The 16,616-nt window shown below is 41.5% G+C and overlaps 1 protein-coding gene across 1 annotated transcript in view; it reads right to left on the bottom strand.

The window, feature by feature from the left end:
* The window catches only part of COPS5 (COP9 signalosome subunit 5), a 1,046,649-nt gene that overhangs the window by 941,251 nt on the left and 88,782 nt on the right, over positions 1 to 16,616 (bottom strand). The window lies entirely within an intron of this gene.

The raw sequence follows: 16,616 nt of genomic DNA, 5'->3' as shown, positions 1-16,616 counted from the left end.
GCCCCTGTGAAATAGTTTCCAAATCAGCAGTATGGGCCCTGAATAAATGGGAATGCGTTTCTGGGACCCTGTAATACCAGTCTGGCTTGGCTGGAGCAGGAGGAAGAGAATCAGGGGTAGCACTAGAATCAGAATACAAATCATCCAGAACATCAAGTACAGGAGGAATAGCTAAGGGCCTGTGCTGAGGCTTCTTAAGGAAAGTCCTAAGGCGTTTCCTAGAATCAGAATATTCCTGACCCTGCCACTTGAAATGTTCCCGCATGGTGTGCAGAACTTCCCCAAAGGAAATATCCTCAGGGGGGAGGCCGAAGGTATGGAATCTTCTGCATCTGAGTCCTCATAGGTCTGGAAGAGCTCTTCCTGGCTATCAGAGTGGACAGAGCCCTCAGAATCTTCATCTGAAGGAGAAGGGTCAGAGGGTTCAACCCGGGGCCTTTTATCAGGAGGAGGCTGGGATGCTCTCTCAGGATGGGCCTGTGAACCTCTGATCATGGAAATTAAATCAGCAGCCATGGACATAATTTGTGTCTCCGGAGTCGGCTGAGGTAAGGATTTGGAAGCAATATGCTTTGTTTTGCTGGCTGCCTTAGCCCTAGTGTAGGCCTTAATAGACATGGCCATAGGAGGCCTGGCAGCTCCACGTGCAGGAGTGACCTTGTCTACAGCAATGGTCTCGGGCATTTCCTCGGTTTCGGTATCCGGAGGAAAGTCAATAACTGGCGGAGTAATATCTGGAATCGGAGTCGTCGGTAATGCGGTGTCTTCGGTTCGGAGCGGTGGAGAGACCGTCTCAGAGGGAACCGGAGCACTCGCGCAAGGTTTTGGCGTGGAGTCTGTGGTAGACGCGGGCCGAGGATGTCGGTCCCGGTCTTTTCGCTTTTTGGGAGTTTGCGATGTCGGAAGATCCAACGGCATGGTGTAAGCAAATTTATCGCCGAAAAAATCTTCAGCGAACTCCGCCCGGCGCCTGAGAGTGTGCTTGTTGAAGCGAGCACAGGCTACACAGGCCAAGACATCGTGGTCTGGGCCCAGGCAAGGGAGGCAGTAAGAGTGGAAATCCTTATGAGGTATTTGTTTACCACAAAAAAGACAATTGTTAACTTTTTCAGTAATTTCTGACATCGGCTGAGGCAAGAAAAGGTCCCCAACGGGGTACTTAGCTTTTTTGATGACTTCAGTATCGTAGAATACAGGAGCTGACCGACCGGCACTTGCGAACTTGCTTCTGCTTCGGGCACCGCGCGGCAAGAAAGACTGAAGAAAATGGCGTCGCTTGATGCTTATGTACTCCAGCCGCCCTGACGTCGGAGAGAAATGCGACATCAGCCGACGTCGGACCCAGACTTTGGAATCCGGCCAACCGAGGGCTGCCTGAGGCAGGACAACCCCACATGTTATGACTGCAGTTGCATTCTTGAAGGACATCCTGTACTGCAGCTGTATTAGCACTCGAACATCTACATTTATGGTAGGTACAAAACTGTACTATGTTCATCGTGCATACAGCTGCAGTAATCACAGATGGGTAGAGTCCCAAAGCTACGCATAGGGTGGTAGGTACTAAGTGGAACTGGGATGAGCCAGAATGCCCTGCAACACAGCAGTGGCAAAGCCTGCTCTAGTTTTGGAATATAAAGACAGGTGGTAGTGTTTTGTGAAGGTATGTAGAGAACTCCAAGTGGCTGCCTCCAAAATATCTTTGGTAGGAACTCCTCTGAGGAAGGCTGTAGAGGTAGCTGTGGCCCTGGTGGAGTGGGATCTGATGCCTGTGGGAACAGATTTCCAATGATATGAACAACAAAACCGTATGCAGTGGCCTATCCACTTTGAAATTGTCTGCTTGGTAACTGGCTTCCCTTGGGCTGCTACAGCATAGGACACAAAAAGTTGTTCTGATTTCCTGAAGGACTTTGTTCTGTCCAAATAATAACGTAGCTGCCTATGGATGTCTAAGGAGTGTAGCAGCCTTTCCCCTTTGTTTTGAGGATTGGGGTAAAAGGTAGGTAAGTGTATGGCTTGGTTTAAAGCTACCCTGGATACCACTTTAGGCATAAATGACGGGTTGGTGAAGGAAACCCTGTCCTGATGGAAGATGAGGAAGGGCTGCACCGCCATGAGGGCCTGTAGTTCAGAAACCCTACGAGCTGAAGTGATGGCCAGAAGGAAGGCTGTTTTCCAGGACAAATATTGCAAATCTGTTGAGGCAGCTGGTTCAAAAGGAGGCAATGTTAATTTTTCTAGAATGTAATTAAGATCCCAGGCTGGTATTGGTTGTTTCCTTGGTGGTCTTATATTCTTAGCCCCTCTGACGAACTGTCATAAGAGTGGGTGAGAAAATAAGGGAGGATCCGTGTTGAATTTGCAGAAATGGCTGAGGCATGGATTTTTATGGAAGAAAATGAGAGTCCACTGTTCAGCAGCTCAGCTAGATACTGTAATACCTGAGGCAAATTCAGTTTTCTAGGGTCCTGGCCTTTTTTCTCATTCCAAGAGCAAAACCGTTTCCATTTTGCGGAGTAAGCCTTTCTAGTAGATGGCCTTCTGGCCTCCAAAATGACATCCTGCACCTCCTTGGAGAGTAGGGTCTGTTGTGGTGTTAAGGAATTTTCCATGCAGCGAGATTGAGTGTTTTCAGCTGACTGTGAAGAGTTTTGTAGCTGTGCTGAGTCAGCAGAAGAGGCATTAGAGGTAGGGACCAGGGAGGAGTATGTGTTAGGCTCCTCAGGAGCGGGTACCAGTGTTGCCTTGGCCAATCTGGAGCAATCAGTATCATCTTCGGTCTGTCCGCTCTCGTTTTCAGGAGCACCTTGGGCAGTAGAGGCAGAGGTGGGAAAGCGTAAACTGTCCATGCTGTCCAACTGAATGAAAGGGCGTCCACTCTCCAGGCCTTTGGATGAAAGGTCCTCGAACAAAACTTTTCCAATTGATGGTTCCTGTGGGAGGCAAAAAGATCTATGTCTGGCCTCCCCCATGCTTGGATTATCTCTGTAAACACCTGAGGATGCAACTTCCATTCGTGTGGATCTGTCATATTTCTGCTTAGATTGTCTGCCAGTGTGTTTTCCAATCCTGGCAAGTACTGTGCTTGAAGTTCGGTTTGCCATTCCAGAGCCAAGTTCCAAAGAGTCATGGCTAGTCTGCACAAGTGGTATGAATGTGTTCCTCCTTGTTTATGTACCACATTACTGTGGTGTTGTATGATCTTATCAGTAATTGTCCTGGATGCAGGAGGTCCTTGAAAGCTGTAATTGCATTTATTACTGCTAGCATTTCTTTTTGATTGATGTGAAGGTGCTTTTCCTTTTGGGACCATTTGCCCTGAATGCACCTGTCTGTCATGTGCGCCCCCCAGGCGTAATCTGAGGTGTCTGTTGTGATGACTTGATTTGCTTGAGGCTTGCAGAATGGAAGACCTGTGTTTGCTTGACATGCTTGGGCCCACCATAGAAATTCCTTTTGCAAACATGGAATTATTGGTATTCTTGTTTCCAAACTGTGACTGTGTTGAGACCATAGGTACCACTGAAGTTTTCTCATATGCAACTTTGCACATGGGATTAAAAGAATGCAAGATGCCATTAAGCCCAGAGCCTGCAGGATTTTCCTTGCAGTAAGCCTGGTACATTTTGCTAGTATTTTGAAGTACTGAGTTAGTTCCCCCTGTTTTTCTGGCGTAAGGTAGGCCATCTGGGTGTTTGTGTCCAAGTTGGCACCCAGGAAGGTTATTTTCTGAGATGGTGTTAGCCTGGATTTCTCTTTGTTGATTGTGTATCCCAGAGAATGCAGTAACCGTGTTACATAGGCCAGATGTTCCAGAAGTATGTGCTTGCTGTCCGCTTGGATCAGGCAGTCGTCCAAATAAGGGTAAATTTGTATCCCTTGAAGTCTGCAGTAGGCAATCACTGATGCCAGGCATTTTGTGAATACTCTGGGCGCAGTAGATAAGTCAAAGGGCAATGCAGAGAATTGATAGTGGATTGAACCTGCAAGAAATCTGAGGTATCTTCTGCAGCTTTGTCTGATTGGGACATGCAAGTATGCCTCCTTGAGGTCCAATGTTACCAGCCAAAACTCCTTGCCCAGCATGGGAAGAAGCTGCTGTAATGTGAGCATCTTGAATTTTGGTACGAGTAAAAATGTGTTTAGGATGGATAAGTCCAAAATGGGTCTCCAGTCGGTTCCTTTCCTTGGTACCAGAAAAAGTCTGGAATAAAAACCTTGACCTTGTTCGTGAGTGGGTACCTCTTGAATAGCTCTCATGCCTATGAGCTTTGAAATTTGTAGTTGTGCCTCTGCCCTTTGATTGTGTGGCAGGTTTGGCATGCCTCTCATTTTGGAAGAGTGTGGAATTGAAATTTGTAGCCTCTGTTTATAACGTCCAGGATCCATTTGTCTGTTGTGACAATATGCCAATTTCTTGCAAATAATGCCAGCTTTCCTCCCAAAGGTGCTGCCAGCTGAGACTTGCTTGGCATGGAAATGAGGGAGTCATTGGGTTTGCTTCCTGTATTGTTGTGCACTGTCTTCGCCACCTCTTGGTGCTGGAGTTTGCCATTGTCGGCCTCTATATGATCCTTGTGATTGCCCTCTGCCCCTTGTGCGTCTGTATCTACCTCTTTGGGGCTTGTCAGTGGCTGGAAAGGACCAGTTTTTTGAAGGCCAATTTCTGCTAAAACGTGGTGGTTGTACCTGTAGAAAAGCTTTGACAGTTTGCATAGATTTGGCTTTTTCTTCCATTTTCCGTAATATCTCCTCAGCATTAGTACCAAACAGCACATCCTTTTGTAAAGGAGCATCTAGAAGTTTAGCTTTCACATGATCAGGCAAGCTTTGTTCCCTAAGCCAACCATGTCTATGAATGACTGATCCTGTAGCAGCAGCTCTACTTGAGGCCTCTAGGGCATCATAGCCACATTGTAAGGTGTGTTTACCCACTTGCTCTGCACTATGCATCATATCCTGCAACTCCTTCAAATCTGGTTGTTCAGGTTGAGACATTTTATTCCTTAATTGTGATAACAGGAACTGTTGATATTTAAGCATATGAAACTGACAATTTAAGGCCCTCATGGCTAGGGTGGCCGAGGTATATACCTTTTTTCCCCACCTTTCTAATGATCTTGATTCTCTTTCGGCAGGAAGTGAATTCTTGGCAGTAGAGGCCTTCAATCCCTTGGGGCCTTGAGAAATGGTTTCAGGGTCAGCATTATGGCTTTTGTAGAAATTGGTGAGAGTTAGGAACTCTGTAGTACCTATCAGGTTTGACTGGTGCAGGAGGCAGGGAATCCGGGTTAAGGCAAGCCTCCGAATAAACATCATCAAGTATGTCCAAAACAGGAGGTATCGCCAGAGGTCTGTGTTGAGGTAACAAATGAAATTCCCTAAGTCTTTTCTTGGAATCGGAAAAGTCTTGGCCTTCCCAATGGAAGTGTTCCCTCAAAGTGTGCAAGGTTTCCCCAAAGGAAAAATCCTCAGGAGAAGATACAGAAGGAATGGACTGCTCTGCATCCGAATCTTCAAAAGGGGAGTAAGAGTGTTCCTCTACATCAGAATGTTCTGATAAAATGGAGCCCTGATCAGAAGAGGGAGAATCTTCCTCCACTCTGGGTCTCTTGTCTGGAGGGGGCCGAGAACCCCTGATAAGAGTAATTAAATCCTCAGCCATTTTAAGCATCTGTTTTTTAGGCATGGGGCCTGGAGAAGGACCCTGTGCAACAGGCCTCTTGGGATGCCTGGCTTATTTGGATTTAGTAAAGGCCTTAATAGAAAAGGAAGATGAGGGTCTAAAGACACCATGGGTGGAAGTGGACCTGTCCACATTAGGAGGCTCAACATTCGTAATGGCTTCGGTGGTTGTAGTCTGGGAAAGGGCCGAGGTACCTGCGGTCTCGGGTACAGAGGACACCGCCAAAGGAGTGTCGTCGGTAGTCAGGGACTGCAAAGGCATCTCTCTGAGAACCGGACCACGTGTAGCCGGTTTTGGCGTGGTGTCGGTGGGGACCGCGGACCTCACGTGTTGGTCCTTGTCCTTGCGTTTTTTGGACAAAACGGTAGTCGGAGTCTCTGACGACATTTTATAATCAAATTCTTTACCAAAAAAGTGCTGGGCGAACTCCGCCCGACGCTTAATAGTGCGTTTATTGAAAGTAGCGCAAAAGCGACAGCCCAAGACGTCGTGGTCTGGGCCTAAACAAGGTATGCAGAGGGAATGGAAATCCTTATGCGGTATTTGCTTCCCACAAGAAATACAATTATTAACTTTTTCTGACATCGGTCTGAGGCAAGAAAAGTTTCCCCAACGGGGTACTTAGCTTTAATGAAGACTTCGGTTTCCAATTTTTCGTTATTCAGGAGCTGGCCGACCGGCACTTGCGAACTGCTTCTGCTTCGGGCACTGCGCGGCAAAAAAGACTGGAGAACATGGCGTCGGCTGTCTTATATACTCCGGCCTCACTGATGTCAGGAGAGAAAGCGACAACAACCGACGCCGGACCTAGACTTTGGAATTCGGCCGACCAATGACCTGCCTGACGGCAGAGAAAGTACAGTTTTGTACCTACCATAAATGTAGATGTCCGATAGGTATGCATCTGCAGTCATAACATATGGGTTGTCCTGCCTCAGGCAGCCCTTCGGTCGGCTGTCCTGCCTCAGGCAGCCCTTCGGTCAGCCGGATTCCAAAGTCTGGGTCTGGCCTCGGCTGATGTCGCACTTTCCCCGACGTCAGAGCGTCTGGGGTATAAAAGCATCAGCCGACGCCATTTTCCTCAGTTTTTCTTGCCCCAGATGCCAGGTGCCCTCAAGGAAGGCTAAATTTGAATAAATGCTGAAATGTTCCAAACATTTGCAAATTATATACATGTATAAACAAACAAATACACCATAATAGATTCCCCCCGGTAGCTAAAAGAGGGGTAAGAACCCTAGGAATACCACAGAGGGGATGGAGGGAGGGTAATCCTGACTGCAGATGCATACCTATCGGACATCTACATTTATGGTAGGTACAAAACTGTACTATGTCCTTCAAGGATGCATCTGCAGTCATAACATATGGGTAGAATACCAAAGCCAATCTGGGGGAGGAGGTACTAAGAAAGGGATGGTGTAGTTAAGATCCCCTGCAGGACTGCAGTAGCAAACCCTGCTCTGGATCTAGAGTACAAAGGTAGATTGTAATGCTTGGCAAATGTATGCACGGAGCTCCAAGTAGCAGCTTCTAAAATGTCCTTGGTAGCCACCCCTCGTAGGAAGGCTGTAGCGGTGGCCGTGGCCCTTGTGGAGTGAGGCCTGATGTTTTCAGGAACTGTCTTTCCATGAAAGGAATAGCAAAATCGAATGCAATTTCCTATCCATTTTGAAATTGTCTGTTTGGAAATTGCTCTTCCTTGCACCCCAGTTGCATATGCTACAAAAAGTTGGTCAGTTTTTCTGCTAGTTTTTGTTCTGTCCCAGTAGTAGCGTAGTTGTCTGTGTATATCCAGGGTGTGCAAAAGTTTTTCCCCTCTATTCTGTGGATTAGGGAAGAAAGTAGGCAAGTGAATAGCTTGGTTCAAGGATACCCTAGATACCACCTTTGGCATAAAAGTAGGATTGGTTCTTAGTGAAACCCTGTCCTGGTGGAAAATAAGAAAAGGCTGCACTGCCATTAATGCTTCTAACTCATACTCTTCTTGCTGAAGTGATTGCCAGAAGGAATGCAGTTTTCCAAGATAGAAACTGTAGATCCACTGATGCTGCTGGTTCAAAAGGAGGAAGTGTCAGTTTCTCCAGCACAAAGTTGAGATCCCAGGCAGGTAGAGGGGGTCTTCTTGGAGGTTTAATATTTTTGATCCCTCTCAGGAATTGTGTGAGGAGAGGGTGCGAGAAGATAGGTGGATCCACATTGTATTCTGCTGAAATTGCTGAAGCATGAATCTTAATGGAAGAATAGGACAGGCCATTGTGGAACAATTCTGCTAAGTATTCTAGGATATTTGTTATGTTTGCCACTGTGACATCTGAGCCTTTTTATGTGCTCCAAATGAGAAATCTCTTCCATTTAGCTGAGTATGTCTTCCTTGTGGAAGGCCTGCGAGCCTCCAGGATAATGTCCTTCACCCTCTGAGATAAAACAGTTTGATTGGGATTTAAGGAATTTTCCAGGCAGTTAACTGCAATGTTTTCAAGTTGGGATGCAGGGTCTTGAAATTGTTCTGCGACAGAAGAAGAGGCCATAGGGGGAGAGGCCATGATTTTGCCTAAGACATGCTTCTCAATAATAAAAAAAGGATGGCCGGTGCAAAAAAACAAAACTTGTAAATAAAAGGAATGCACCAAAGACTCAGCAGCAAGTGCCACAATTAGGGCTATAAAAATAAGTAATCCAACTCGGAGTATGTTCCAAATGAACAGCAGCAGTTTAATGTAAGTCCAAAATGAACAGCAGCAGTTTAATGAATACGTAGCAACCAATACACCTCACGTTTCGTCAAGAACTTCATCAGATAAACTACACACCCTAAAACAACAATTAAATACTCCAATTTAATTCAAACTAACCTATAAGAAGTTGCCTGTCATGAATATGTAAACAGTAATACAAATGTTAAAATAGTTGATACAACTGTTAAAAACAATTCAATTTATACAACACACAATAAATACATTTGTTTTTATTATTATGAAGTACATAAGAATTTATTTAAATAAATAATTAAATATATTTGTAAAAATGTTAAGATAAAATATTGTACTGAAAGAACATTTTATATAATCTAGTCTTTCAATGCCCTCTAGTGGAAAAAATAGGTATATATGTATGAAAACATGTATAAAAGGTGAAGGACCAAAGTGTTTTATGTAAATAATTTAAATAAAACAAGTCAAATAGAAAGTTTGTGAGAACAAGTGGACACTAGTAAATGTTTATTCTTTAAAGTTTCGCTGATCTCATTTTTAATATCGGAGCCAAGGTAATCATGTCATTGATACCAGGGAATTTATTTGACTCTAGCACTATTTGCCAGTAGAGTTCCCTGTATGCAACTAACGTTTCCCAACTACCTCCCCGAGGGTCAAGTGGTACAACTTCTAAAACAAAAAAGTTAAAATAAGCACCATCACAGACCAAAGTATGCTTGTATAGAGAATTAGTGTCTCGCTTGGTCCTGATGTCGTACAGGTGCTCATAAATTCTTTGTTTCATTTTTCTTTCGCTCTTACCAACATAAAAAGCTTCACATTGACCACATAATGCAATATAAATAATGCCCTTAGTGTTACAGTTAACAAAGGAGTCTAAAATAAGTGTCTTGTTGCGGGCTGCCAAATAGTGTGTGTCACCAACTTTTAAATTGTTGCAGTAACCGCAAGCTCCACTTTTAAAAACACCATGTTTTTTCTTTTTGTTTTCTTCACTTCTCCTTGTATGACTAACATTTTCTAAGATTCCTTTTATGTTCATACCTCTTTTGTAAATATACTTTATTTTTGTCAAAAATATGTCCCAAGTCAGATACTTTTGCAAAATTTTCCCATTCCCTTTCTATAATTTTTCTAACCCTACTAGCCTGTCCGTCATAGGTTAGAGTTAGACTCGAATCGTATCTCTCCTTAGCAATGGTGTTATTTGTAGTTGTAACAGAAATTGCATTAAAGTCTTGGCCTAGTATAGGTGCAAATCTGCCCTTTCTTCCTTCAATTACCTCCTGCAATGTCTGGTCAATCAATTCTCTAGGATAACCTCTATCCAAAAACATAGACTTCAAGTTTTCACATTCATTGATAAATAAAATTTCATCTGAAGTCATTCTACAAATTCTCACCATTTGTCCCTTCAAAACACTTTTTTTCTGAAAATATGGGTGAGAACTTGAAAAGTGTAAGTATGTGTTTGAAAAGGTTTTCTTCCTATACACACTTGACACAAAACATTGACCATTTTTCTCCAAATAAACATCTAAATAATTTATCTTGGTAGTAGTAAAAAACTTGGTAAATTTTAAAAAATTAGTAGTGCTGTTTAAATACTCGACAAACACATCAAACTCATCAGAGGTACCCTTCCACAAGAAACATAAGTCATCCAAGAATCTTACATATAATGCCCACTTGTTTTTAAAACTAGATGTCAAAACATATTTTTTCTCCCAATATGCCATTATAATGTTGGTATGTAGGTGCACAATGTGCTCCCATCGCCACCCTTGGTTGCCTGTAGTATTCACCCTCAAAGAATAAGAAGTTATTTTTCAATATTATCTCCATTAGAACTAAAATAGTTCTAAATTCATTATGAGAAATTCCTTTGAGTGGTAATAACATTTCTTCAAACCAGGCCAAACCGGTATCGTGGGGTATACTGGTGAATAAGTCTGTAACATCTAGTGTGCCAAAGCCAGTGGTCTCATCATACAAGTTTGGTTTTATTTTACTAAGAAAATGCCAAGAATCTTTTAAAATGTTTCATTATTCATCAACTATATGCTTGATTTTAAAGTCTATGTACTTGGCAATTGGTGCTGTAACAGATCCATCAGCAGCAACAATAAGTCTAAGGGGAGGGTCTGTATGATTTTTATGCACCTTGAGTTCAAAACAGTTGGAATCCTGGGCTTTTCCACATACAAATACTTGTAAGTTTTTAAATCAATTGAACCTTCAACTAATAAATCATATAGGAGAACATTTATTCTTTTATGCATACATTAATTTCATTTATGGAAATAGCACTATACTTTTCCACATCGTTCAATAAATTCAACATCTTTCCTTCGTACATGATTCTGTCCATGAAAACCACTCCCCCTCCCTTGTCCGGTTTCATGACACGAACCCCTGTATCATTGCTTAGGGCCACTAAAATGTCATTTTCAGATTTTGTAAGATTAGGACTTATATAATTCTTTCTTAAACCTTTTCTCAATTCTCTTTCTAATGATAATTCGAAATTCTTTAATTGGGGGTGTAGGGGAGGGTTAAAGTTACTTTTGCGTACAGGTTCATTAATAATCGGAGGCAATTGTTTTCCCTTAAAGAATATTTCCAGGTTTTTCTTCCTAATAAACATTTTGACATCAACAAGCAGTCTAAAAATGTTTGTTTTACTTTGTGGAATAAAACCAAAGCCCTTTGAAAATAAGTCAAAGTGAACTTTACTGAGTGTAATGTGTGAATAATTGAAAATGTTAAAGTTATCTAAAGTAAATTTGTTTCCTTCACTTGTGATTTGTTTTAAACAATCACATGGATGTTTAAAACAAATCACAAGTAAAGGAAACAAATTTACTTTAGATAACTTTAACATTTTCAAATATTCACACATTACACTCAGTAAAGTTCACTTTGACTTATTTTCAAAGGGCTTTGGTTTTATTCCACAAAGTAAAACAAACATTTTTAGACTGCTTGTTGATATCAAAATGTTTATTAGGAAGAAAAACCTGGAAATATTCTTTAAGGGAAAACAATTGCCTCCGATTATTAATGAACCTGTGCTAAAGTAACTTTAACCCTCCCTACACCCCAATTAAAGAATTTCAATTATCATTAGAAAGAGAATTGAGAAAGGTTTAAGAGAATTATACAAGTCCTAATCTTACAAAATCTGAAAATGACATTTTAGTGGCCCTAAGCAATGATACAGGGTTCGTGTCATGAAACCGACAAGGGAGGAGTGGTTTTCATGGACAGAATCATGCGAAGGAAAGATGTTGAATTTATTGAACGATGTGGAAAAGTATAGTGCTATTTCCATAAATGAAATTAATGTATGCATAAAAGAATAAATGTTCTAAATGATTTATTAGTTGAAGGTTCAATTGATTTAAAAACAAGTATTTGTATGTGGAAAAGCCAGGATTCAACTGTTTTGGAATCCCAAAGGTGCATAAAAATCATACAGACCTCCCCTTAGACTTATTGTTGCTGCTGATGGATCTGTTACAGCACCACCAAGTACATAGACTTTAAAATCAAGCATATAGTTGATGAATACGAAAACATTTTAAAAGATTCTTGGCATTTGGTAAATAAAACCAAACTTGTATGATGAGACCACTGGCTTTGCACACTAGATGTTACAGACTTATTCACCAGTATACCCCACGATTTGGCCTGGTTTGAAGAAATGTTATTACCACTCAAAGGAATTTCTCATAATGAATTTAGAACTATTTTAGTTCTAATGGAGATAATATTGAAAATAACTTCTTATTCTTTGAGGGTGAATACTACAGGCAAACCAAGGGGTGGCGATGGAGCATTGTGCACCTACATACGCCAACATTATAATGGCATATTGGGAGAAAAAATGTTTTGACATCTAGTTTTAAAAACAGTGGGCATTATATGTAAGATTCTTGGATGACTTATGTTTCTTGTGGAAGGTACCTCTGATGAGTTTGATGTGTTTGTCAGTATTTAAACAGCACTACTAATTTTTAAAATTTACCAAGTTTTTACTACTACCAAGATAAATTATTTAGATGTTTATTTGGAGAAAATGGTCAATGTTTTGTGTCAAGTGTGTATAGGAAGAAAACCTTTTCAAACACATACTTACACTTTTCAAGTTCTCACCCATATTTTCAGAAAAAAAGTGTTTTGAAGGGACAAATGGTGAGAATTTGTAGAATGACTTCAGATGAAATTTTATTTATTAATGAATGTGAAAACTTGAAGTCGTTTTGGATAGAGGTTATCCTAGAGAATTGATTGACCAGACATTGCAGGAGGTAATTGAAGGAAGAAAGGGCAGATTTGCACCTATACTAGGCCAAGACTTTAATGCAATTTCTGTTACAACTACAAATAACACCATTGCTAAGGAGAGATACGATTCGAGTCTAACTCTAACCTATGACGGACAGGCTAGTAGGGTTAGAAAAATTATAGAAAGGGAATGGGAAAATTTTGCAAAAGTATCTGACTTGGGACATATTTTTGACAAAGAAATAAAGTATACTTACAAAAGAGGTATGAACATAAAAGGAATCTTAGAAAATGTTAGTCATACAAGGAGAAGTGAAGAAACAAAAGAAAAAACATGGTGTTTTAAATGTGGAGCTTATGTTACTGCAACAATTTAAAAGTTGGTGACACACACTATTTGGCAGCCCGCAACAGGACACTTATTTTAGACTCCTTTGTTAACTGTAACACTAAGGGCATTATTTATATTGCATTATGTGGTCAATGTGAAGCTTTTTATGTTGGTAAGAGCGAAAGAAAAATGAAACAAAGAATTTATGAGCACCTGTACGACATCAGGACCAAGCGAGACACTAATTCTCTATACAAGCATACTTTGGTCTGTGATGGTGCTTATTTTAACTTTTTTGTTTTAGAAGTTGTACCACTTGACCCTCGGAGAGGTAGTTGGGAAACGTTAGTTGCACAAATAGTGCTAGAGTCAAATAAATTCCCTGGTATCAATGACATGATTACCTTGGCTCCGATATTAAAAATGAGATCAGCGAAACTTTAAAGAATAAACATTTACTAGTGTCCACTTGTTCTCACAAACTTTCTATTTGACTTGTTTTATTTAAATTATTTACATAAAACACTTTGGTCCTTCACCTTTTATACATGTTTTCATACATATATACCTATTTTTTCCACTAGAGGGCATTGAAAGACTAGATTATATAAAATGTTCTTTCAGTACAATATTTTATCTTAACATTTTTACAAATATAACAATTATTTATTTAAATAAATTCTTATGTACTTCATAATAATAAAAACAAATGTATTTATTGTGTGTTGTATAAATTGAATTGTTTTTAACAGTTGTATCAACTATTTTAACATTTGTATTACTGTTTACATATTCATGACAGGCAACTTCTTATAGGTTAGTTTGAATTAAATTGGAGTATTTAATTGTTGTTTTAGGGTGTGTAGTTTATCTGATGAAGTTCTTGACGAAACGTGAGGTGTATTGGTTGCTACGTATTCATTAAACTGCTGCTGTTCATTTTGGACTTTCATTAAACTGCTGCTGTTCATTTGGAACATACTCAGAGTTGGATTACTTATTTTTATAGCCCTAATTGTGGCACTTGCTGCTGAGTCTTTGGTGCATTCCTTTTATTTACATGCTTCTCAATAATGGATACCAGTGTTGTCTTGGCCAGTCCGGAGCTATTAGTATCACTCTTGGCTGTTCCTCCCTGATCTTCAGTAGTACCTTGTACATCAATGGGGAGAGGTGGGAAGACGTATACTGTTAGGGCTTTCCAGCTGAAAGAGACAGAGTCCACCCTCCAAGCTTGTGGGTGGTATGTCCTTGAGCAGAATGTTTTCAGTTGATGGTTGAGTGGGGAGGCGAACAGATCTATCTCCGGCATTCCCCATGTCTTTGCTATGAGTTGGAAGATGTCTGGGTGCAGCATCCATTCGTGTGCATCCATGGTAGTTCTGCTTAAGCTGTCCGCCAGTGCATTTTCTTTCCCTGGCATGAATTGGGACTGTAGTTGGATAATGAGATTTAGGCATAGTTCCCACAGATTCATAGCCATCCGGCATAGAGGGTAAGAATGTGTGCCTCCCTGCTTGTTTATGTACCACATGACCGTGGTGTTGTCTGTCCTTATTAACAGGTGCCCTTGTTGGAGGAAGGGTTTGAATGCCTCACCGCCAGCATTTCCTTTTGGTTTATGTGCATGCTTAGCTGTCCTTGAGGCCATAGGCCTTGGATACATTTGCCCTCCATGTGTGCTCCCCATCCTCGGTCTGAGGCGTCCGTGGTCTGCCTTGTTTTTGGTTTGTTGAAAGGCAACCCTCTGTTGGACTGGCAGGCCTTAGCCCACCACAGGAATTCCTTTTGAAGGCATGGAATGATTGGTATCATGGTTTCTAAACTGTGACTGTGTTGAGACCATACACTCCTTAGGTACCATTGTAATTTCCTCATATGGAGCCTGACATGTGGTATTAGAATTATGCAGGATGCCATGTAACCCAGGGCCTGCAGGATTTTCCTTGCAGTAAGCTGAGTTTGTCTTGTCAGAATCATGAAGTAATCTGGAAGTTGTTTTTGTTTTTCTTCTGTGAGAAAAGCCATTTGGGTGGTTGTGTCCAGATCTGCACCCAAAAAGGTTATCCTTTAGGATGGTACTAGTCTTGACTTTTGGATGTTGACTGTGTATCCCAAGGTCTGTAGCAGGTGTATGGCGTAGGCCAAGTCCTTTATCAATTTCTTCTTGTTGTCCGCTTGTATTAAGCAGTCGTCCAGGTATGGGTAAATTTGAATTCCCTGTAGTCTGCAATGTGCAATTACTGATGCCAGGCATTTCGTGAATACTCTGGGCGCAGTAGATAAGCCAAAGGGCAATGCTGAGAATTGATAATGCTCTGATCCTGCAAGAAATCTGAGGTGTCTTCTGCAACTTGGTCGAATAGGGACGTGCAGGTATGCCTCCTTGAGATCTAGAGTCACCAGCCAAGACTCCTTGCCCAACATGGGAAGAAGTTGCTGTAGGGTCAGCATTTTTAATTTTGGCACAATGAGATAAGTGTTCAGTGCGGACAGGTCGAGAATAGGCCTCCATTGATTTTCTTTTCTTGGTACAAGGAATAGTCTGGAGTAAAATCCTTGGCCTTGTTCTGAACATGGTACCTTTTCTATAGCTTTCATCTGAAGTAAATTGCCGATTTGTCTTAAAGCCTCTGCCCTCTGATTTGGTGGAAGGTTTGGCATTCCGCTTCTTTTTGGCAAAGTGTGGAAGTGGAACCTGTATCCTTTTGTCTATTATTTGCAGTGTCCATGCATCCTTTGTAATATAATGCCAGTTTTTTGAGAATAAAGCCAGCTTTCCGCCCAAGGGTGCTTCCAGTTGATCCCTGGTAGGCGGAATCAGAGTTAAGTCATTGAGCCTGTCCTGGTGTAGTGGTTGTTGTTGTTGCTGTTGCACTACTCCTCTGGTTGGCAGGCTGCCACTGACGGCCTCTGTAGGGGGCCCTTCGATTGACCTCTGCATCTAGGGCTCCTGTTCCTGCCTCTCTGGGCTCTGTCCAAGTCTGGAAAGGACCAATTCTTAGTAGGCCAGTTTCTGCTGAATCTTGGTAGTTGAACTTGCAGGAAATCTTTAACTGTTTGCACAGATTTTGCCTTTTCTTCAACCTTTTTTAAGATCTCCTGAGCAGAGGAGCCAAATAAATTTTGTTTCTCCATTGGAGCATCCAGGAGTTTAGCTTTGACATGGTCTGGCAAAGATTGTTCCTTCAGCCAGGCATGCCTACGAATAACTGCCCCAGTCATAGCTGATCTAAATGAAGCCTCCAGTGCATCATAGCCACATTTTAAGAAATGATTACTAACCTATTTGTGAGTTGTGTACCAAATCCTGAAGGGATTTACGGTCTAGGGGTTCAGGAGAAGAAAGTTTTTTATTCAGTTTATCTAACAAATACTCTTGGTACTGTATCATATGAAATTGACAGTTTAATGCCCTGACAGAAAGAGTTGCAGAAGTATACACCTTCTTTCCCCATCTCTCTAAAGCTCTAGACTCTCTCTCAGTGGGTAGAGGATTTTTGGCAGTAGCGGCCGCAACCCCTTTAGGGCCCTGAGAAATAGTTTCTGGGTCTGCAGAATGGGCTTTATACAGATGGGAATGAGAATC

Source organism: Protopterus annectens, chromosome 3.part1 (assembly GCF_019279795.1).
Source record: "Protopterus annectens isolate FY-2018-M chromosome 3.part1, PAN1.0, whole genome shotgun sequence".
Lineage (NCBI taxonomy): Eukaryota > Metazoa > Chordata > Ceratodontiformes > Protopteridae > Protopterus > Protopterus annectens.
The sequence above is the reverse complement of the archived record's forward strand: the minus strand, read 5'-3'. Positions and strand labels throughout refer to the sequence as shown.